General features: G+C 43.2%; 1 pseudogene; it reads left to right on the forward strand.

The window, feature by feature from the left end:
• The window catches only part of LOC137648408 (zinc finger protein ZFP2-like), a 63,222-nt pseudogene extending 41,815 nt beyond the window's left edge, over positions 1 to 21,407 (forward strand).
• Positions 21,408 to 25,032: the final 3,625 nt, after the last annotated feature.

A 25,032-nucleotide genomic window follows, 5' to 3' on the forward strand; every position in this document is an offset into this window, starting at 1 on the left:
GTAAACCCTGGTTAAAATTCTAATGGCTCGTCATTTCAGCTACACCGAAAGTAATACCCATATTAAATTGATAAGGTTTGTATAGTTAGGAAAAATACAAATTACCTAACGAATTTGCCATTTTTCTTTTTTTTTACAGTGTATGATAAAATATTTTATATTTTTATATATATTTGAAGCTTTCTTTACAGTGAATTTTGCTGTTTGTGACAGCGTAGTGCGGCAGGTTCTCAAGGGTAGAGAACCTTTCTTTACGACCTTCCTACTTTGGACAACGCACATCCCGTAGGCAAGTGGCCTTCCAAGTGATTCTGCTGCCACCGCAGGGGAGTTGTCATCATTTGGAGATTCCTCCGTTCTAATATTAACAACACCCTCCCCTGTATGTGTTCTTAGAGGGAATATGCTTGCGGCCTTCACAGAGCTTGACTTTGGTCTTGCTGTTTCTCACTGACAACGCCGCTCACTGTGTGTGGGCAGCCAGCGAATCCTCTGCAGGGGAAACACCTTTCCCGTTCGCAGGTTCAGTTACGCTTGCGAATGGTTTTATTTTTTAGTTAAGTGAAATAACTTTTTGTAATTTAACTTTTCAGCTCCGATTTTGCTCTCAATCTGGGGTAGATGATCCTACAGCCTTTTCTTACTGGCGGAGGGTGCGCATGACCGTAGCTTGTCCGCTCCCCCTGTGGGAACCTCCTTCCCACTGGAGGGCTGATTAGTTCTCCCAAGTAGTTTGTTTTGTCAACTGAATTAATCAATTGTAATTCTTGTTGTTACAGTTTTTACGCTGCCGGTGTCCTTCTCCCATTGATGGTGGCTGGGGAAGGGAATGCGCAGTCCTTAATTTGTGTCTGTTCTCTCAGGGAACTCCTTGCCCATCCGCAGATTAGATGCAAAGGAGATTTTTGGTTTTATTTTTCCTCAGTTAGTGATGAAATATTTCTTCGTTCAGCTAAGATATCCAATGTAGAAGAGCAGTGCCGTTCACTCCTGTGAAATTTGCTGTCAGTGCGCCATCACTTTCCTGTTCTGCACCTGTGGCCGCTCCTGATCAACATGCTAGCCTTGAGGAACTAGCTCCGGCTACGTTTGCTCAGGTTGTGCTCGATGTAGACCTTCAACTTGAACAAGGCTTGTTGATGGAAAGCAAAGAGCTGCCCGGAGGTCCACATCCAGGGTTTGGGCTACTTTCCCTTCCGAGGAGAGTTATCCTCATCAGGTGTTGGGCTGTCCTCCCTTCCGAGGTAGAACTTCCCATCATCATCTCTGTCTAGTAACCTTCCCGCCTTCGGGTAGAATTGCTGACAGCTACATCTCATCAGCTGTTGCAGTTTCTTCGCCAAAGACTTGGCTTCTTCCCCCCCTGCTGATCCAACTCTTGCATCAGGGGCAGAGCAAATTCTGAGGTAAGTTTCTCCTGCGGGTGATCACCTCTCTCGTTCGCGAGAGAGACTACCTTTAGAGACACCCCTTTGGAGACCTTCCAACTGAACAGTTTTTGTCATCAGCAAGCTCGCCGAGTTCGAAGTCCTCTTCGTCGCCTCAGACACGCTCTCTTACCTTTGGTAAAGAGACGTCTGTTTAGTTCGTTGTCGATATCTGCCAAATGATCGCCTTCAGAGGAACTTTAAGGACCTCGCCATCCTCCCACTCCTCAGCTATTGCTTTCGGGACGAGTCTCGTTAGTCTTGCCATTCTCCCCCTGGTTCCTATCCCTCACCTGTCTCACCGGAGGCTCCTCGCACTCGCCGTTCACCTGCCCAACGTCCTCTCGCCGTCGAACTGATGTTCGTGGCCCTTCTGACCATCAAATCTTGATTCCTGACCTCCTCGCTGTCTTCTCGCCAACCGCCGATCGCCAATTAGTCATTTTCCTATTGTCAACTTGTCTATTGACTGCTTGTTCTTTCGCTGATTGTCGATCTCCAGTTCGCTGATCGCCAATAGGCAGCTTGCCAATTATAAGTTCGCCAATCATTAACTCACCGATTGTCGAACGTTACTGCTGTTCCTCAGCTCACCGATTGTCGATATCCAGGTCGCCGAGTGTCATCTCAGGTCTCCTCTCACTGATCACTTACCTACAGGTCTCCAGTCACCATCTCACCGATCGCCAGCTCGCCGGTCTCCAGTTCACAGCTAGACTATTCGACAGCTCGCCATTCGCCAGCTTGCCTATTTGCAGCTTCTCGATTGTCAGCTCTCTGATAGCCAGCCTAACTTGCCAGCTCGCTGATTGTAAGCTCAACAATTGCCAAACGCAAGCTCAGTGACCGCCGAACGCTGGTCGCCAAACGGATAGCCGATCGCCTGCTCACCAATTGCCTGTTTGTTCTTTCACCGATCGTCAATCACCAGCTCGCTGATCGCAGATTTTGCGTTGGCCACCTGCTGATCTCCGATCGCCACTTCGCCAATCCCCAATCACTAGCTCGCCAATCGCCAACTCACTGATCGTCGAACCACACTGCCGTTCCTCAGCTCACTGATTGTCGATTGCCAGCTCGCCAAGCGTTGTTTCAGATCTCATCGCCGAACACTGATCGCCATGCCAATCGCCAAGCTGATCGCCAATCCCCTGCTCGCAGATCACCAGTTCGCCGATTCGCCAGATTGCCAATTGCCACTTCAATGGCTAGATAACCTCCAGCTTCTTACCGATCACATCGATCGCCGATCAGGGTTAGAAGACTCGTCGTTCGCTATCTTGGCATGTGACATCGTTCCGTTCGTCAACTTGACATTCACATACTGACTGTTCGCTGTTCGGCAGCTCGTGTGCATCGCTAAACTAGTTCAAGATCATCTTCTCCCCTCTTTCTTGAGCTTGCACTACTTCGATAGCCCTCCCATATAGAGTAGAAGGAGTTGTTCCCAAGTGTCTCTCTTTGGAGAGTGCTCTCATCTAGATAACATAGATTGTCATCTCACTCCTCTCTTGGGCTTATGCAACTTTGGTAGCCCTCCCACGTAGAGTTGAAGTGAAAGAATCAGTTGAAGTGAAAGAGTTAATGCAAATTTTTTTCTGGGAACCTAATCCAGCACTCCATCAACACAAACAGGGTTTCTTCGGTTCCCAAATTTTTTATCACCTGCGAACTTCAAAAAAACCTGCAGTCATGTTGACAGGTTTCTTCATTAACTCCAGCATGTTCGTGGACCTTCATTCCTCATGAACACATATTTACTGCCGAACTGTATGGCATATTAACCGCTATTGAGAAAATAGCGTTGGAGAAGGAGGGTAATTTTACAATTTTTAGTGATGCAAGGAGTGTCCTTCAAGCTATGGAAGTTTTTAATTCTAATAACCCTCTAGTTTTAAAGATTTTAGAATGGCTTTTCATTATTGGACGGAGAGGTATAACAGTTCAATTTTGTTGGGTTCCAGCACATGTAGGTGTGTCCGGGAATGAGAAGGCAGATTCACTGGCTAAGGAGGCTGCATCAGAGTTGCTGCCAAGAAGGTATCCCATTCCCTGTGATGATTTCTTACCTGACATCAAGAAATTGGTTTGCAATAAATGGCAACAGCAATGGGATAGTCAAGATGGCAATAAAATGCGAGAGATAACAAATGACATATCTCCTTGGAGGTATAATATGATGCCCCGAAAATGGGAGACGTCTCTTTGTCGTCTCCGTATTGGTCACACTCGGTTGAGACACGAGTTTCTGCTGAAGGGCCAACAGCAACCGTATTGTGACGACTGTGTAGTACCTCTAACAGTAAGGCATTTGTTGACCGAATGCTCCAATTATAACAACTTGCGGAATAGATATTTGTTTGAGGCTCGAGGTGAGGGTGGCAGGTTCATCCTTGCCAAGATTCTTGGAAATGATGTGTCCTACCATGCAAGTGGCATTTTTAGATTTCTTTCAGAAGCAGGTCTTCTGAAAAATTTTTAACTTTTATGACATTCAATTTTTATGATTTTAATTGAATACTCTTTTTATTTTTTATTTTATTTTATCTTTTATTTTTGTATACATAAATTAAATGTTACTGGCGTCAATGACCTCAGATGTCAGGATGCCTGAAAACTTTAAATCAATCAATCCTCATGAACATGCGTTCTTCACCCTCAATGCTTTCCTTCTAAAAAAGGAGGCAGATCCCTTAAGTGTGTTCCTCACCCTGCATCCGGAGGTACAACCCCATGGGGTTACCACACTCCCTCATTCTCTCGTTAGAAGGATAAATTCATTGCTGTCTAACGTGACAGCTATGGCAACATAGTTGTTAGAGTCCCGGTTAACCGTGGGATGGGCGAAGCACTAGAACACCAGAGGTTGCCGGCATCTTGCATACTTCCAGTCTCTGTTCGCCTATACGCTCTCAGACCTTCGTGTGAGCACCTTCAACCTCCATCTACGAAATCCTTGCCCAAAGAAACATAGGCTCGACCCTTCATGAGACTCAGTTTTGCTTGTGAATTCGGACAACGACTGTCGTCCGTAACTGGAGCTTTCCCTTTGACCAGAGTTGTTTAAGAAGATTCTCCTTTCTCATCCTAGAGCGATGTTTACCAGTAACGGTGAAACCCCTCTTATGAGCTCGAAATACTCGGCTCATGTTTTCGCCAAGGACAGAGAGTCCACATCCCACAAGAGATACTCTCTTGTCTTTTCCATCCTCCTTTAGGAAGTGGGAAGTGGTCTCTCTTTATCCTCGCTATTGGAACATCTAGTCTCATGGGAAGAAACGGTTCGTCAAGATACCGCCGAGCTTCTTCACTCGTCTCATGGGAAGAAACGGTTCGTCAAGATACCGCCGAGCTTCTTCACTCGCTTCTTACAGAAGCCTCCAGCTTAGCCTTTCCTCGTGGAGCGAGTTTGTTATTCAAACCCTGTCATAGGAGGGAAAGGCTTGTGATCATTCAAACAGTTAGCCCATGGCTTCCTGTGCAGGATCAACCAGTAGGACTGATGCTGATAATCCCCTTTTGGGAACATCACTCTTCAGCCTGTCATGTCAAGGAAGGGTGCATCAGTTAGCTAAACACCGAGGGTAGTCACAGGGGTTTCTACCCTAAGGTTAACCTTCCCCTTCAGGATCAGCCTCATCTCCAAGACTTCGGATGACTGTGTAATTTTAAGTGTCTCGAGCTCCTCTGAGACATTTCAAGTTTACCACAATCTGAGGACTAGAGTAATCTCAGGAGAGACCCGACTGTCATATCGAATACGAATATCTATAGACATGGTTATCAGCCTGCAGAAACTTTTGAAAGTTCGACAAGACCGCATCAGTCTCCGTCGAATCCAAACTTAGTCAGGAACAGCCAGATCAAAGTTTTTTCGGCACCAAGTATCTTCCTTCCCTCTGGCTGTTTACAAGACCCGAGAAAGAGACTGTCCTAATAAGGAGGTTGCCAGTGGAGAATCCTAGTAGCAGAGGGTTGATTTCCCTCTTCAGATACATCAAAGAAAAGGGGGGAGGCATGCTGTACCACTCTGCCTCCGGGCTGTGGTCAGAGTCCAAACGGGACTGCCTCTTAAAACCTCTCAGAAAGGAAGGCAGCCTTCCTGTGGGCAATAGGTTCCACCCCCTTTGAGGGGGACTCATTTTTGAGCTTGGACTAGTTTCTAGTACAATGCCCGACGTTTGCCTTCAACTTGGGCTAGAAGTCGGGGATGGGAAACAGAGAGTGCAGCCAAGAGTATCGCCTCTACGAGATGGAACTCTCCCGTCCGTTGTGGAGAGAGTAACAGACTGTGGCATCAAATGTTGATCGTGACTTTCCCTTTTGCAGAAAAGACTTCCTTCTCCTGTGGGTCTCTCCTTCGGAGGATTATTCCAGCGAAGAGAGAGATTCATCTACTCCCCTGCCAAGTGGGTAGTTCCTCCACCAGCCATTATGCAGCAATTTTCCTGCTTGCTGGAAGGATCGTCGACATTGGCAGCAAAGGGTGGGGGCCTTTCCTATCCGTGAGAGAATTTTCCTTTTCCTAGTTTGTCTCTTCTTAGGGGGATCCCTCCCACGGGAATTGGGTTCACATTCTCTGCCATTGCCCTTCAGAGGAGGCCTCGTCATCAGAAGTCAAATCTCGTTAGAAGACTCGTCTTGCCTACTGACGTAGATCCTGAGAGATCCTACGGGAATTTGTGTCTTCCATTCCCCACTCTTGATCTTTGGGAACAGGCCATTAGACTCATCTCGGCAGCTAGACTTGTCCTGCCCAGCAGACTCGTCTCAAGACAAAACTTGTCCTGTCCAGAAGACTCGTCTCATCAGCGAGATTTTCCTTGCCCAGGAGAGTTCCCGATAGAACCCCCTCAGCAACTCTAACAGTCACATGCGAACAACTTTCACAGAACAGTGTCTTTGCTCTGACTTCACCCTTGAGACTATCCAACTCCTCCTCTCTCAGGGAGTCTCTCCTGCAACATGTTGCAAAGAGAATGTCTGGGTAACTGGGTCAATCTTCGGCTTCAGCCAATCCAGGCTAAGTGTACTGTAAATTAGTATCATAAAAGGGGTATCCTTCTCCTCGATACCACTATGCCAGAATTAGAGATGTTCCTCGGTTACCCGTAGGAGGAAAGCGTCTTTTTGGCTCGGCAATGAAAGGCCGCTGCTATTCCTTGACCCTCGCCTTTAGACCGGAAGGAATCAACCTTTCTTCCATGTCGGCATCACGCCACATATGGATTCCCGAGCCTACAAATCCTTATTAGGAAAGGAGACCTCATTCCAGGATTCCAAGCAGCAGAGGTGTGATTCTCGAAAACTAATTTATTTTTGAGAAACACATTAGTTCTGTTTCTTCTTCAATTGCACAAAATGATTGGCTTATTGAGAAAGTCGTTTAAGATTTTTGGTGATCAATCTATTCTGAAGAACTTTTAATTTTTTCATTCTACCTTGTTTTGAGTATTGTTCTCATATCTGGTCTTCAGCTGCTGATTCCTATCTTAATTTTTTGGCCAGGAACTTACAGTCCATTATATTTCTTAGTCCGGATCTAGATACAGTCGGTCCTTGTTAATTGTGGTTTCATGCTTTGCGGCCAAGAACGCAATACCTATTAAATAAAAATTCTCATAAATATCTTGATGGAATTCAAGCCACGCGATGATTTCAAATAGCCCGCTCTACTTTACACTGGGAGCGGTGCGTACCACTATGTATCTCAACACTCAGCTGGTCCTAGCTCTCTCTGTACAGTGTATATCCATTTACTATGGTAAAAAAATTACAGCTCTATTTGAAATTAAACCTGATTTTGATTAAACTGGTGTTTCACTTAACAGTTTCCAATAATAATGCATGTAATATTCACATTTTTATATCGTATTTATAATTAAAAACAGCTAATTATAATTTCATGCATTGTTTACATTAAAACAGCTAATCAACCCTGCGTTGTCTCTCCTCAACCTCATTTTTCGGATCAAAAACCTCCTTATTATTAAGGCATGCTACGGAAGGATATTTCATATTTACTAAAACAAACAATTATTATTTGATCTATCATTTTCCAATTAGCATTTGTTCCGTAACTGATATACAAACCACGCTATTTAATAGGGGTATTACTTTCAGCGTAGCTGAAATGACGAGCCATTAATTTTTAAAAAGGGTTTACTACCCACACCACTAGTTAGCGGGGGTAGGGGAGGGTAGCTTACTACGCCCCTCCCTTAACACACACCTGTGCTTGAGCTCACTTTGCTTTCGTCTCGGATGGTAGTCGGACGTGTCCGCTTTCATCCTCGCCGTCATTTGGCAGCCATTTAATGCTTTTTTGCTTTTTCTTTTCCAATTTTGTGTGTGAAGTTAGCCTCTGCGAATATGCGCACCTGCCCTGGGTTTCCCGACCGCCCCTGTGGAACATTCATGTCGGCGGTCGAGACCGATTCTCACGCCCTTTGCCCCTCCTGTAGGGGCCAACGGTGTGATTGTAATAACAGGTGTAGTGAATGTAGGGAGTGGTCTATCTCCCAGTGGGGGAGGTTTTCGCGACAACGGAAGAAGAAGTCCAAACGGGATATTTCTCCTTCAAAGTTTTCTTCTTCCGTTGTCCAAACCTCCTCCGAAGCTCTCACTCGATCGGTCTCTTTCGAGAGACCGTCTAGTGGTAGCGTAGACCGATGTACTATTTACCAAACTCGGGGCTCGAGAGATGACGTTGCTTCCCATAGCGAAGCAGCTCCACCTCTCCCCCCGGGTGAGGATATGTAACTAATCCCCCTTTTTCAGCTTTGGTCCTCCTTGGGGCTTGAGGGTTCACCCTCCAAGGATGTTTTACTTGACTACATCAGACTAGGTGCCGCTTTCAAGCTATCGCCGTCACCGACAGAGGTTGATCCTCTGTGTCTTGTCGATGTTGTGGTGTCAGAGGTATCCAATGCAGTATCGCCCATCACCTCTGCCTTTTCAAACCCTACGGTAGCTGACAGCTTAGTTTCTCCCGTTTCTGTTCATCCATCGAGGGAGAAACTAAGTCCAACAGTGTCTCCTGCTAGTGTTTCTTCCCCTCGGGGGAGTTCACTTACAGAGACTCTTCTTCGGAGGACTGAAGAAGGTCAGCTTGCTGATCCTATTGATCCAAGAGGGCGCATTCATTGCAAGGCTCGCCTTCCTCTTCGCCAGAGAGGCCTTCCATCACCTGCGGTGATGAGGCACCTATTTGGTTCAACCTCTTCGATGCAGTCCCCCGCAGAGGAGCCTCGTCAATGACCACCGACTGTTCCTGCATTGGTCCTGGACCTTTCTGCAGATCGTTCGTGATCTCTTTTGGTGGAAGGTCGTCCTTTTAAAGGACACGTCGACCTTCCAGCCGACAGACCTGCCGACCTGCCGTCACCCTTCTTGCACCCTTCTTGCTACGTGACAACAAAACCTGACTATCACGCTCTTGAAGCTCGTCAGGCCCCGTCAACAAACCCTAAAATAGGGCATCAAGGGCGTATGCACCAAAGCGCACATACATCCCAACAGAAGCGCAGCTGTTCTACGCACTATGCAAGCACTCATGCGCATGCGCGCCCACGTTCTCCTGCATGCCAGGCTTTGCCTGAGCATAAAAATACACGCCCACGCCCAGCTGCGCGCAAAGCCTCACCTGCGCGTCAGCGCACTCCTGCGCGCCGTCAACCTCCTGCGCGCCAGCGCTCTCCTACGCGCCAGCGCTCTCCTACGCACCAGTGATCTCCTGCGCGCCAACGCCCACGCCCAGCAGTCATCTCTCCTGCGCACCCATGATCTTCTGATCTGGGCGCTACTGGGAAGTCACGTGCCAGCGCTCACCATCGCACCAGCACTCGCCATCGCGCCAGCTCTCGCCATCGCGCCAGAGCTTGCCATTGCGCCAGATCCCGCCATCGCGCCAGCGCTCGCCATCGCCTGCACACATCTACGAGGATACGCGCGCACACCCCGCGCCTTTGCCCATCCTCTCCTGCAGTTTCGCGCCCTTATTCTGATGCGCGCCCACGAGCAGCTCAGGCTTCAACTGCGAGGCCCCTTTCTAGGGGTCTTTCTCCTGCGAGCGCGCGCCCTACGACTGGTTCAAGTACGAGCGAACTCTCACCCGCGCGCCCGCGCACTCAACGCCTTGATCCTGCGCACCCACGCGTGCGCGAATAGTCTCCCACGCACTCGTGCGCGCTAACAGTTTCCCGCACACGCTCCTGTTCGCCCACAGTCTCCCGCACGCGCTCCTGTGCACCCACAGTCTCCCGCACGCGCTCCTGTGCACCCACAGTCTCCCGCACGCGCTCCTGTGCACCCACAGTCTCCCGCACTCGCTCCTGTGCGCCATCTGTCTCCCGCGCGCCCACGCCCGGTGTCTCCAGCACGCGATTCCCGGTATTCTCCTTCGTGCGAGCACCATTACATTCCCCCGCACGAGCGTCAATATCCTTCCGCGTGCGAGACTGCTGAACTACCCATGGCAAGGTCGCCATTGCCTCATTTCCCTACCCAGCGCGCATTGTGGAGGAAGGGAAACATCTAGAGGGGCCCACGATCCCAAAGCCTTTCCAGGCTAACCCACCAATGAGAACTCCTCCCAGGGATCCTTCAATTCCTGTCCCTTCAAGGGGGGTATCGAACAGCACGTCTGTCAGCCAACAGCCCTGGTTCGGAGCACTAATCAGAGCCGTAACGCAGGCGTTAAAGAGTGTCTTCTCTGAATTAGGTCACAGATCCTTGGCTGTTTCTACCCCTTTGAAGCGAAAAAGAGGAGTTCTAGACGCGGTAACTTCTCCAAGGGCTAAATTGACTCCACGCAAGCCTTCGAGGCAGGTTCCTTCTTTCCGCCTGACAATCCCTCCTTCCCTGTCGGATGAAGAATTCCCGTCTTCAGGGGAATCACGCGAGGAGAGACTTTCCCCCATCTCACCAATGAGGGAGACCACGCCTCGCGCTGAGATGTCTTCTCAGGTGGGGACTGGAAGGAAATTACCATCTTCGTCAATGTTGGAGTCTTACATCCTTCCCAGGAAGGAATCTAAGGACTCTAAAAAATTACCGAAGTCCTCTTCTAGGACCAGGATGGAGCCATCTAGCCACTCGGAGAACGTCAGCGACTTTCCCCAAGAAGAGCCTTTGGGGACAGGAGACTTCTCTGCAAGTCCTACGTCAGGAGGAGAACAGCAAGAGTCAGAACATGTGTTCTGGCAAGTTCTGACTCAAATGAGGGCTCTCAACGGGTTTTCTGAACCAGAGATTCCTCCTCAAGAGGGCAAGGACACGGTCTTGGACCGAGTATTCGGTACTCAGAAACCCTCCAAGACCAGTGCAGCTTTGCCCTGGTCTCAGGGGGTTAAGAGTACCAGGGACAAGATCTCTGTACAGCTCTCCGAGATGTCCTCCTCCAACCGTTCCAGTGCCACCGACAAGCTCCTCCCAGCTCCTCGTGTACAGCAGAGGAGGTACTTCGAGATCCTTGAGGAGCCTTGTTTAGCTCTTCTACTTCACCACTCGGAAGAGCTTACCAGGGGAGTCCCTCTTGAGAGACTCCAACCAGCAGGTCTCATTCTCGGCAACCGAGATCCTTAACCAGGAGAAAGTGGGGACCTTAGATATCCTGAAACATTCTTAGGACTTCTCCAAAGAACGTACCAGGAAAGCTATGGAGCCTTTTCTTCTCTCAGGTACTCGCACGATCGAGTTTCCTGCCCACCAAGTCTCGAACTTGTGGGCAAAAACCATTCTGAAACGTCGGGATGCGGTAGCTGACACATTCCATCAGAAGGTCCCCAGCACCGAGATCAATAGGCTCAGATATTACTCTTTAGAGGGATCCGTCTTCTTTGAGCCTAAGGATGTGGAACAGGCTGCTGAGGGGTGAAGGAAGTCTCATCAAGACTCCCTCCTTCATAGGGCTTTAACATCTAAGCCCTATAAGCCTCCAGCCCCACAGCAGTCCCGTCCAGTCAAGACCGCTAAAACAACGACAGTAGCAAAGACAGTGGTATCTAAGCCCTTTCCTGTCAAGGATAGGAAAGGCAAAAAGTCCTCCAGGGGAGGCAAGAATCCTACAGGGAGCAGCCGAGGCCGCAAACACTAGGATAGGCAGTCCCCCTGCATGTCCACCAGTGGGGGGATGCCTACAAAGTTGCTCAGACAGGTGGAAGCAACTCGGGTGGATTCTTGGATGATTTACGTAAACAGTCAAGGACATCGCATCCTGTTCATAACATCTCTACCGCCCCTGACGACGAATCCAGTGTCATTGGGATCGGCAAGGGGGCAAGCCCTTCGGGCGGAAGTTCTCTGCAAGAGGTGCTCGACGAATCTCCAGGCTTCTTCAGTCGACTGTTCAGCATGGAGACGGCGGACACAGTTAGACTAGCAGTAAGACCGCAAGACATCATGTATATACTGGACCTAAAGGATGCGTACTTCCAGATCCCAGTCCGTCCGTCTTCAATGAAGTACTTAAGATTCAGCCTAGACAACAAAAAATACCACTTGAAGATGCTGTGCTTCAGTCTCTCCACAGCACCACAAGTTTTTACCAGAGTGTTCACCCAAATATCATCGTGGGCACACAGGATTGGCATCCGTCTCCTTCGTTATCTGGACGACTGGTTAATCCTAGCAGACTTGGTGTCATCCCTTCTTCAACACCGAGACAAACTTCTGAGACTTTGCCAAGATCTGGGGATCAGTGTAAATCTCAAGAATTCCTCACTGCTTCCCACTCAAAGACTGGTATACATAGGCATGATTATAGACACCAATCTCCACAAAGCCTCCCCATCAGACAACAGGATAGCAAGGCTGAGGAAGGTCCCAAAGCATTTTCTCAGATGAGAAGAACTTCCAGCCCAATCGTGGTTACGTCTCCTCGGTTACCTTTTATCGCTGGCTCGTCTAGTTCCCAACGGTCGCCTTAGGATGAGATCCCTCCAGTGACAACTCAAGTCTAGGTGGAATCAAGGGTACGATTCCCCAGACATCCAGATCCCCATGGGACTTGCAGAACTGACGGATCTCCAGTGGTGGGTGGCAGACGAGAACCTACGAAAAAGGAGTGACTCTTCTCGTCCTTCTCCCGGATTTGATGCTGTTTTCGGACGCTTCAAAAAAAGGGTGGGGGGACCAACGTTCTACACCACACGACCTCAGGCGTTTGGTCAGAGTCAGAAAAGTACCTCCATATAAACTCCTAGAGATGAAGGCCGTCTTTCTGGCCCTTCAACAGTTCCAACAGTACCTGGCAAATCACTCTGTGGTGGTGATGAGCGACAACACCTTAGTAGTGGCCTACATCAACAAACAAGGAGGTACTTTTTAGCAGCAACTATCCCATAAAGCAGTAGAGATAATGAGATGGGCCGAAGTCCACTCGATACCACTATCGACACGCTTCATTCCGGGCAAAAGGAATGTGCTCGCCGACAATCTGAGCAGAACGTCTCAGATAGTGAGTACCGAGTGGTCTTTGGATCATCTAGTAGCCAACAAAGTCCCGACTTTGTGGGGTTCTCCGACTGTGGATCTTTTCGCAACGGCCCTGAACTTCAGGCTCCCGCTGTACTGCTCCCCAGTCCCGGACCCCAAGGCTCTCTGGCAAGGTGCTTTCAAACAACGGTGAGACAACATCGACGTTTACGCCTTTACCCCGTTCTGTATGATGAGGAGGGTACTCAACAAGACCAGAACATCGGTCAATCTTTCAATGACCCTCATAGCTCCGCTATGGCATCACGCAGAATGGTTCCCTTACCTTCTGCAACTTCTAACGGAGCTACCAAGAGAACTTCCTCCAAGACACAATATACTCAAACAACCACATGCCAACTTCTTCCACAAAGCCGTAGGTTCACTACGACTTCATGCCTGGAGACTATCCAGCATCTCCTCTCTGAGAGAGGATTTTTGCAACAAGTTGCTGTCAGGATGTCTGGACACCTGCGAAAGTCTTGGGCAGTAGTCTACCAGGCAAAGTGGAAAGTCTTCTGTGGTTGGTGTCGTGGAAGAGGTATCTCTCCACTCAATGCCACTATTGCAACAATAGCGGTGTTCCTCGTGTATTTGCGGGAAGAAATGCGCCTTTCAGTCTTGGCAGTGAAAGGCTATCGCTCAGCCTTAAGTGTAGCCTTCAGGCTGAAAGGGATGGACATCTCATCATCGCTAGAACTTTCTCTACTCATACATAGTTATGAACTTACCTGCCCTCAGTCGGAAGTGAAACCTCCCTCATGGAACGTGGTTAAAGTTCTCAGGTCTCTTTAGAGACCTCCCTATGAACCATTACGCCAGGCATCAGATCGCCACCTAACCTGGAAGACGGTACTCCTGCTAGCTTTAGCCTCGGCCAAGCAAGTCAGCGATTATTCATGGTCTCTTGTGTGACATCACCCATTGAAGGGGATGGGGGGAAATAACCTTCAGCTTCGTCCCTAAGTTTATTGCTAAGACTCAGAATCCTGGAGTGGCGGATCCTCGATTCGACTCCTTCCGGATTTTTAGTCTCCGTTCTGTAACAGATGACCCAGACCATCTCTTACTATGCCCAGTAAGGAGCTTGAGGCTATACCTCAAAAGAACAGCTGCAGTCTGTCCTCAAGTGCCAGCACTATTCGTCAGCACAGGAAGGACTAAGAGGAGGGTCACCAAGAACACCATCTTTGCATGGATTCGTAGGGTCATTGACCTAGCCTTGAATCCAGATCCTCCTCCGTCACGTCGCCCTAGAGCACATGTCGGGCATAGCTACGTCCCTGGCCTTCAAAAGAAATTTTTCAGTGAAACAGGTCAAGTTGGGGTGTGGAAACGTCAAACAACGTTCACAGCTCACTACCTGCAAGACATAACCCACAGGAGGCTCGATACGTTCTCTATCGGCCCTGTGGTGGCTGCACAACAGCTGGTTTAAGACCTCAGGCTCCTTATTGGACAAGTAGCAGAAGGTTGAGGGCATTGTTACCCGGTTTTAGTCTACATGAATGAAAAGGTTTGACTGGCCCTTATATTTTTCTTCATTATCCCCTCTCTTGGGGAAAGCAGCATTCTGGGTTCTCTGCATAGCTGACCTCAAACCACTGCAGGTAAACCCTGCTTCCTTGTGTTCCTAGCATTAAGATTAATACTGTTACGTCCCCACACCCTGACGAGGTGGTATTGGGAAAGTCCTAGTCTACAAGTTTCCATCTAAAGAACTTCAGAACAACTTCCTAGGACAAGTCACACTTCATCATACCTTCACACACAACTTGCGTAGGCCACAGTCCTTGCGTAGCAAGGTTCTAGCGAGGTGCAGGGACTCCTTATTTCATGGGTGCTTACACACTCAAATAACGAGCCCCTGGGCAAGGCCCAAAACCCATATTGGCTGGGACGTCCACCCTTCCTAATGGGTGAGTCACCCTATTAAATAGCGTGGTTTGTAATCCAGTTACGGAACAAATGACAAATTCGAAGATAATTTGTATTTTTCCTAACTATACAAACCTTAGCTATTCAACCAAACTAGCCCGCCAGCCCTACCCCCCTTGAAGTCCTACCTCCAAGCAAAATGAGCTCAAGCACAGGTGTGTGTAGGGGGGGGAGGGGCTAGCAAACTACCCTCCCCTAGCCCTGCTAACTAGCGGTGTGGGTGTAAACCCAGTTAAAAATTAATGGCTCGTCATTTCAGGTACGCCAAAAGTAATACCCCTATTAAATAGCTATGGTTTGTATAGTTAGGAAAAATACAAATTATCAACGAATTTGTCATTAATTTCAATAGTTTTATTTGAAATACTTTTGTCATATTTTCTTTACTTGTACTGTGAGTTGAATCGCATAACATTTATGGGAGTTTCATTCATGTTGCCAATGCAAGATATTTTATAGTTTTTAGCTCTGTGGTCCTTGATTATAAAGCTTCAACAGAGACTTTGCAAAGAAACAAAGATTTCTTTTATTAGTTAGAGAGAGAGAGAGAGAGAGAGAGAGAGAGAGAGAGAGAGAGAGAGAGAGAGAGAGAGAGAGAGAGAGAGAGAGAGAGAATATGAATGATTTGAAGTTTTCTGGCATCCTAACATCGAATAAGTGAGAACTAATTCTGTAATGAGTTATAAATGTATTGTATGAAAATTATGATAGATTATAACACATCAGTGAATATGTAATACTATAGTAACTATATTTAGTAAATGTTTTGAATTAGTTAAGAAACCGTATACACAATGCTCTTTGTTGTTGATTCGTTCAGACGACTCGTAGCATACGCTGCTACACATCAAAGAAAGTAAATATTTAGAGAGAGAGAGAGAGAGAGAGAGAGAGAGAGAGAGAGAGAGAGAGAGAGAGAGAGATCAGCTGTTGAAAAGTAATCATATGCACTGTTTTTGTTTGTTTATTGAAAAGAAACAATTATCATAGAGATGTGTAAGGTTTTAGTTTCTAAAATGAACTGTATTTCTGTTAAAGAAAGTATAGATATAACACACTGCTCAAGAGACAACCCATAAGACATTGCGTCATACTTCAAGAAAATACGTAGCGGCTAGGCTACGAATTGTGTAACGAAAACACCGAACAGTTACAGTAAGTACTGTTAATCTGTATTGTAGTAAATTATTGTATATACATTACCGTAATATACACCACAGATTCATTTAGTATTAGGTTACAGTACAGTATTACTAGATTGGAAGAGCTTCTGCTTTACAGAACAGTAATGGGATGATGAGGACTCGGTAAAACTTTACCTTAGAACAATACTGTAATGTAATCGTACGGTGCCCAGTATGTAGTGTACATATGTGCGAATGTACTGTACACTGTCCACATGATTAGAAACTGTTGTAAAAACGAAATTAAAACAATATTAGGCAGTATTTACTGTGTTAATCATCAGCTCGGGCACCTGTTCTTGGCAAGGGGCAGTTACTCTTTAGGTAAGGAGTTAGCCCACTCTAGTGCAGCATTTATTCACGAAAATTCCCTTTTCATGCCTGTGTCTATAACCTAACTATTGCAAAGGAGGGCTGACTATTAATTTCATCACCGTTGTTCGGTTAGTTTGTTATACATATTGCATAAGATATTTCCTAATTCTGATCATCCTTCACCTTCAGATCTTCCTGGACAGTAGCACCCTGTTCGTAATACTAGGTATGCACTTGATTCTGTTAGGCAGGCCTTCTCCATCATGAGGCTCAGTACTACACAGGATTCTAGAACCTTTATTCCAGCTGTGTCTTAGTTGTGGAATGTTCTTCCTAATTGAGTAGTTGAATTGGTAGAACTTCAAAAGTTCAAACTCCCAGCAAATGTTTTTATGCTTAACAGGCTGACATAAGCCTGGGTTCATGAATTTATATGAACGATATGTTTTAATATCACTATTCTTAAAATATTTTATGGTTTTAATGTCTTTACTCTTCTTAAAATATTTTATTTTAAATTTCTATTACTTTTCATGTAGTTTATTTATTTCCTTATTTCTTTTCCTCACTGGGCTATTTTTTCCCAGTTGGAGCCATTGGGAATACGGTATATCATTCTGCTTTTCCTACTAGTGTTGTAGCCTAGCTAGTAATAATAATAATAATAATAATAATAATAATAATAATAATGATGATAATAATGATAATAATTATAATGATAATAAAATCCCATTGCAATGGCTCAGGCTGGTTTACTCAGTTTCCCTGGTCCTCTTGGGATAAAGGACAATTCTTAAGAACACCTTTGATGTTTCGACAGCTGGAAATGTGTATTTGGACCCGTTGGTCAATTGATGAATGTTTTCCTTCTGCAACCTCCCCTGACTATCTCCAGCGCCTACTTCACGTTATGGGAAATTTTACAGCTTACCGCCAGGTGTTCAATCCCTCAGCGAAGCAACACATATTGAAAGATTTAAACACCAGAATACATGTCTTCGTGCACACCAACACTAGCAAGCCACCTCTGACGCCTCCTTACACAGGTCCTTTCCTCATTATCCTTCACAAAACTGAAGGCATTTTTAATTACCGTATATTTCAGCGTATAAGACGACCCTATATACTGAAATTTAACCATCAAAAATTGGGGGTCGTCTTATACTACCGTTATAAAAATCACACCTTGAATTCTATGTCTGGTTTATCAGTAGGCTAGCCTAGGTTGAGGTGAGATAACCAACGACACACATGAAATGATTTACATTAATATATAAATGTATAATGAAAGTAATGAAACAATTTTTACCGTATATATTATTGGCATATCTACAAAAAGGGCATAAATGATAAATTCGAGAAATAATTCCAACTTTTAACCATACGAGCACAGCTGAGAAAATGTAAACATTGAGTATTGGTTGCGTTGTTAGCAACTTTTTCTCTCGCTAACCTTTCAGTAATTTTAATGCTATTGTTAATTACGATAGTAATAACATATAGGATATCATATTATTTGTTTGTTTAAAAATTATTATTTTTAGCTGTAAATAACAATTTTGAATTACAAACGGTACAATCTTTATTTCTCATAAAAAATATGGTACATTACAGTATTACATTAAAAACCTAAAAATTTGTAAAACTTTATTTTTAATCAATATTAAACATCAAACATGTATAAATCTAACACCACTAAAACTCCTCACAGTTATCACTGTCTGTTTCGAAAAGCTGTTCGAACATATCACGAGATTTATCATATACGGATTCATCGTAAGGATTCCAGTCCGGTTCCGGTAAGTCGACTTTGGCTTCGTCGTCGCATTCGTACAATAAATCTGTCTTCACTGCCATCCATGGCATTTGAGATCCCGTATTTTAAAAATTATTTTATGATACTTTCCACCTTTACATTATTATATGCTTTTATAACAAACTCGCAAAGAACATCAAAGAACATAAAAGAAGAAGAAGAAAGAGGAAGAACGGGCATTTTGTACGTGAGCAGCTGAAGAGCGTAAGCAAAACAATGCAGGCTAGGAGACGCGTGTTCTAGGAAAACAATAAAGGATTTGTTTTGTTATTTCATTTATTTTTAATTTATATGGATACAGTAAGTAATATCATCATCTTTACATAACCTATATTTCATAAGATATCTGGTGTTGCAAAAGCTAGCCTAGGCTATACACAGATGGTTTTATGATTGAGCAGTCGTCTTATACTACCGATATGAGATAAATTCATAAAAATTTGCTCAAATTTTGTACCTCGTCTTATATGAAGGTCGCCTTATACGCGGAAATATACGGTAACATTCATGGCAAAGAAGACTGGGTCTTCATTGATCACTTAAAACCTGTTTATCTCCTACAAGATAGCACCCTTGCAGTTTGCCTCTCTATTTCACATGTATATGCTTTTTAGGGGGGAACCATGTACCGCACATCTTTCATACTCGCTTGTACAATGTAATGCTAGTGCTTTTTTTTTTATGTCCCGCGCTCTCCCGTAAATAGAAAAAATCTGTTTAAGGTTGCCATTGCATGTTTCACATTTTTGGAATTTTTTATGCCATGGTTGCCCTCAACCATTTGTGTATAAGCTCATTATCTTGTTGAATAGTCACTTATGTTCACCTCGTCCTTCTGTTAATAGCTAACAGCTACCTCGTGACGCTACTAGCCCATTATTCATGTACCTTCTCTGTAATTCTTATTAGCATCCCCTGTAGGGGTTATGGTATCTCTCTACATGGGATAGTACAATTCATGTATGACTAAGCGTCTATCTTTCCCTCATTATAAAGAGATATGTGGTGATAGTGGCCTCTCTTGGCTTTTATACAGATCAAAACTGGAACACTTCCAGGTCAGGGAAGTTACAGACCCTTCCAGTTTTGGTTCCAAGGAGACTTCCAACCATCTAATCAGTGAGCCTCCCTAATTGAAGGACTCATGTTTATATGATTATGAAAAATACAAATTACTTTTAACATTTGTTATTTTAGTTTAGAAAATTGTCATTTTATTTCAGAAAACTCCAACATTTTCATCTTGCCCTTCTCCAATGATAGTTGTTCTTTTATTTCAGATTTTTCATCTGAAAGGAAATAAACATCCAACACTTGTGGCAGGATTGTGTAAACTGCTGGATATATCTGCAAGAGATACTGGACTGGGAATAAAGGAGAAGGGTCTGTGTTGGTTCATGCTGCAAGATTTTGATGCACAGAATAGTATTGAAGAGGATGTCATCCAGTGATAAAGAGATGATAAGGAACTCTGAATCATTAGAATTTCCAATAAAAAGCGAAATGGAAGAATCCTTTTCACACGCTGCTTTCAATTTGGAAAATAATGATGTGGTAGACATTGCCAGGCTCTTTGAAGATGACTCTCTTTTCATGGATCCAGACATGGAATTCAAAGCAGAGCCAGAATTTGAAGCAGAGCCAGAAATATTTGAGTCAACCGAAGGTGACATGAAATATTCTTTCGACTCAGATGCATCAGAGAGTGAGGAGGATGTACAAATCAGCAAAAGGGAAGTCAATAAAGAGGAGAAGGAGAAGAGTGTAAAGACAGGTGTGAAAAAGGATTGTGGCATACAGTTGGGATCCAGTAAGAAAAAGGACAAAGGAAAGGGAAGAGGAAGAGGGAAAGAATGTTTGCAGAATAAGGAGGAGCATATCGAAAAAAGTGGCTCTGAAAAACCTCTTTGTAAAAATAGTTATTCTAAATTTCACAGTGATGTTGGTATGATGTTTAGTGGGAATTTTAAAGAAAAACAATTAATTGGAGTACTTAAACCCACCAACACTCACAAGCTAATTCACACTGGAGGCGGTTTCAGTTGCAAAGAATGTGGCAAAACATTTTCTACCGAAATTGGTCTTAAAGCACATTATGGGACTCACACTAGGAGGCGGTTATTCAATTGTAGTGAATGTGGCGAAGGGTTTTTTTGGAAAAAGGATCTCGTAATACATTTGAGAACGCATGTTGGAGAGAAGCCATTTAAGTGCAGTGTCTGCGACAAAGCATTCTTTCAGAGAAGTCATCTTACAACGCATCATAGAATTCATACTGGGGAGAAGCCATTTAAATGCAGCTTCTGTGACAAAGCATTTTCTCGGAAAGACAACCTTACAGAGCATCATAGAATTCATACTGGGCGGAAGCCATTTAAATGCAGTTTCTGTGACAAAGCATTTTCTCGGAAAGACAACCTTACAGAGCATCATAGAATTCATACTGGGGAGAAGCCATTTAAATGCAGTTTCTGTGACCAAACATTTTCTCAGAAACATCATCTCATAGAGCATCATAGAATTCATATTGGGGAGAAGCCATTTAAATGCAGTTTCTGTGACAAAGCATTTACTCGGAAAGACAGCCTTACAGAGCATCATAGAATTCATACTGGGGAGAAGCCATTTAAATGCAGTGTCTGTGACAAAACATTTTCTCAGAAACATCATCTCATAGAGCATCATAGAATTCATACTGGGGAGAAGCCATTTAAGTGCAATTTCTGTTGCAAAGCATTTTCTCGGAGACATCGTCTTACACAGCATCATAGAATTCATACTGGGGAGAAGCCATTTAAATGCACTGTGATAAAGCATTTTCTGAGAGACATGATCTCACAAAGCATCATAAAATTCACACTGGGGAGAAGCCATTTAAATGCAGTTTATGTGACAAAGCATTTTCTCAGAAAGTCAGCCTAACAGATCATCGTAGAATTCATACTAAGGAGAAGCCATTTAAATGCAGTTCCTGTGATAAAACTTTTAACAGGAAATCACAAATGAAAAGTCATATGAAGATTTGTGCCAGAAAAAAATTGTAAGGAATTGGGGAAGTCGGGTTGAAAAGAAGAGATTCCTGTTACAAAGGGATTAAATTGTCATATTTCCTGGACTCTAGTTGTACTCTCTGTTGTTAGTTTAGTTAACTGGAATTGAGTCCATTCCTTTGCAAATGATTCTGTATGGAACTTTTACAAACAAGTTGAATGGAATTTTGATCAAGCAGCAGAAACATGTTTGACTGAATGAGATCTTCCTTGGTGATCAGCTTCTTGTGATGTTTTCATATCTTGTTAACTAGTTTTCCACCTCCTCGTCATACAGTATTTAACAAAACTGGGGATACCTGAATTCAGTGATTATCGTTTGAAAGTCACTAACTGGCAGCTCACATTCTTCACGTTTCTAATGAGACTAGGTTTCTGGGACAATGCATTTTGAAACTTCACTCAATAGAAGATACAGTTCATTAAGCATGATTTTAAGAATTTGTACTATTTTTTTAGCAAAATATCATCTCGATCATTATGGAAAAATTAACCCAAAAATCTTTAACTATGATAAAAATAGAAAATAGAAATACTTAATGTTCCTGACTTTTTAGCAACCACAGTTATGTATTTAATGTAAAGAATGCATCGGAGATGCAGTTGTGGGCGAGGTCTAACCGGACATCAACTGATAGTCTCATCGTGGCACTCTCACAAGCAAGTCATCTGTCAAATATGGTTAGAGCTACCCAACAGTTATAGGATAACTGTAACTAGTTAAACTTATTTCACCAGATTCTCCATAAAATATTGATATAACCAATCTTCTTAACATCAACGAAACAACTGTTTATAGAAGGCTAGACGATACAGTGAGGGAGAAAAATTGAAAAACCATCCTAGGAGGTGAGAGACCACGCTGCTGCACAACAGCAGAAGCAGCTTAAGAGTTATAAAGCCAATAGCATAGGCCTAGACTCCAGAGCCATCGTATCATCATCATCACCATTATTATTATTATTATTATTATTATTAGTATTATTATTATTATTATTATTTTTATTATAATTTATGGTACGTTGTTATTGTATTTCTTTAGAATGTGCCCACAACACATGTGTCTGAATATGCCTGACCTGATTATAGTTTTCTGTTCGTAAAGTAAAAGTAAAATAGTAGAATTAATTGTATTTCTAATAGTGAAGATAACTCACCACCTCTCTTATTTATTTATTTACTTTTCCTCACACTGAAGAAACCCATTGGGAGACTAGAATTATGTAAGTAAGCTATGACTTGTAATAATTTATTGCAAGTTTTGAATTCAAGATCCTAACTAACGTTTGTTTCGTACACAAAACAAAATAAGCAAATAATAAGTAATAATTTTGAAATCATACCCCAAATGCATAAGTTATTATCATTAGACTATAGGGGGCTGTTTAAATTTTTCTCCATCTAGACATCCTCTTTCCCAATTTGAATCCTTTTATCTAGACAGACTATTCAAAGACTAGTCTCACTGACTCTCGCTTAGTCACGTTAACAAAGAGATTTGTGCTACAGTAACATATTTGATATTTGTTCTGAAATATCATTTTAGCTTGAAATGTTTTTTTTTAATCTAACACTATTTAATGCTAAAATTACCCATAAAAAGTGACTAACAATGTCTCATGCATACACATGTTTACAGAGTGAAATATAAGATTTATTACTGATTGTCAACTTAGGAACAATTCTTGTCTGAAGCAAAAATAAGAAAATATCACCATTTTGTTGCATACTGTACTGTACCTCTGACTCACTAATTATTCACACCCTTTCTTACATAAGAATTTTTGTCAGTTAGAACTAACCTGAAGAGTATTTGTGGAAATTAAAGAATTAAAGGATATATTTGGACAACAACAAATAAAAGTGTTCTAAATGCATTTGTCTGGTGATCTCTTGTGCTGTATGTGCTGGAGGAGAAACATCATTACTGCGGTACATCTTTCTTTTATGATCTTCGAACAAAGTGAAATTTTACTCAAATGATATAATTTTATGCTGATTTTGTTTTTTTTATTCTAACTTCTATTATTTGTTTACTCTTATACGTCATTCAAACCTTCGACCTTAGATTCGATTATGACTTCAAGCAGCAGTAGTAGTAGTAGTAGTAGTAGTAGTAGCTGATGAGTAGGCCCCCAGGTAGCTTAATTATGTTACAGTTTCTGTGGTACCTGCTGTTAGAAAATACACTTTTTCCCGTTGGGTGACATTTCCGTTGCTGTGTTTGTGACGACAACAAGAATCTGAGGTGCTCTGTTAGCAGACGGCTGCTGAGTGTAGAAGGGAGGGGCAATGCGCTCTTCTTCCCTTCCACAATATCACATAATCACTTCACTATGAATATAATAGCTTTTTTACACATAGATTCAGAGTGCTTTACTATTATTTAGAGTAAAATAATATGAATATAATTCAGATAAACTATTCTATAATAACTTCATAATGAATAGAAGGATTTTTTGTTTGTTTAGAATGAAATACAATAGAGAATAAAGCAAGCTTTCGAAAAATAAAAAAAACAAAGGAACATACAAATGTAAGGTATCAAAGTAAGTGACATATCTTGTATGCAACTGCTGAGGATGGATCCGCTACCTCGTAGTGATACAGACAAGCCAGTAAGTCCTTGAGTCCCCACCACTGGTGTCTTTTGTTGCTCATTCATCCCCTGTGTTTCCCAATACTGAATTTTCTCTAACAGCAAAGTACTGTGATACTTTAACATTGCTGAGGGATCAGGTTAGTTTATTGAATGTACATATTGTGCACTTCTCCATTCTGACTCTACTCATGATCATCATTTCATACCTTTCAAACTAATCTATAATCTCTCCAGTCAACCCAACCATCTTTGACCGGCTGACAATCTTGGGACAGGCTGTGCCAAAGCTAGTGGTGCAAAAGACACTACAAGTTATCTTGCATACTCTTCTTGTGCATTGATAATTTGTCAAACTTTGGCACTAGTTTTCTTACCAGATTTGTGTCCTTGCTGATAGAAAGGTTCCTTTTCAATTTGAATCATGAGGGAAAGTTCAGACTTGCTAAGTACAAAATATTACATTACTTTGAAGTTGTTCTTAAATTGATATTTTTATCAGATGGACTATAAAGAAAAAGGAATGTTTTTGTGTCTGTAAAATTGTAAATTAACTTTGAATATTTGTTCTAATTTTTCATGCTTGTTTGTATGTAACTAAAGCTTGTTTTTCAAATATTTTTATGCCATAACAAATAATTGTTAATTTGAGATATTGCATTTTTAACATGCTTTTTACAATTTAATAAATATTATTTATAACAATTTTCATATTTCATTTACACTTTAGTTTCTTTCACACTTCCTTATTATGAAATGAACAGGTCTCAATAGAAAAAGCATTTAGAATTTGAGATATTTACTTCTGGATCTGACACATTGGCTGTTAAGAAACAAGTATTCAAAGAAGAAGAATATAAGCCTTGGTGCAGAGGCTATAGCACTACCCAAGACTAGGGAACGATGGTCACATTGGAGTGTCCGTCCTCCTAGAATAGCTGGAGGAAAATAGCCGCTGAACAATTACAGAGTAGTAGTTAAACCCTTAAGCAAAGAATTGCTTGGTAATCTCAGTGTTGTCAGGTATATGAGGACGGAGGAGAATATGGAAAGAATGGGCCAGACTATTCGGTGTATATTAAACAGATGGACAAAAGTCTCTCATTATTACTTATATGTTGTTTACATGTAATTCCTATTTTTTTCATTTTATTGTTTATTATTAACTCTTACCTGGCTACTTTCTTTATTGGGCCCTTTAGACTTGTAGCATTTTGCTTTTTAAGCC

Source organism: Palaemon carinicauda, chromosome 10 (assembly GCF_036898095.1).
Source record: "Palaemon carinicauda isolate YSFRI2023 chromosome 10, ASM3689809v2, whole genome shotgun sequence".
Lineage (NCBI taxonomy): Eukaryota > Metazoa > Arthropoda > Malacostraca > Decapoda > Palaemonidae > Palaemon > Palaemon carinicauda.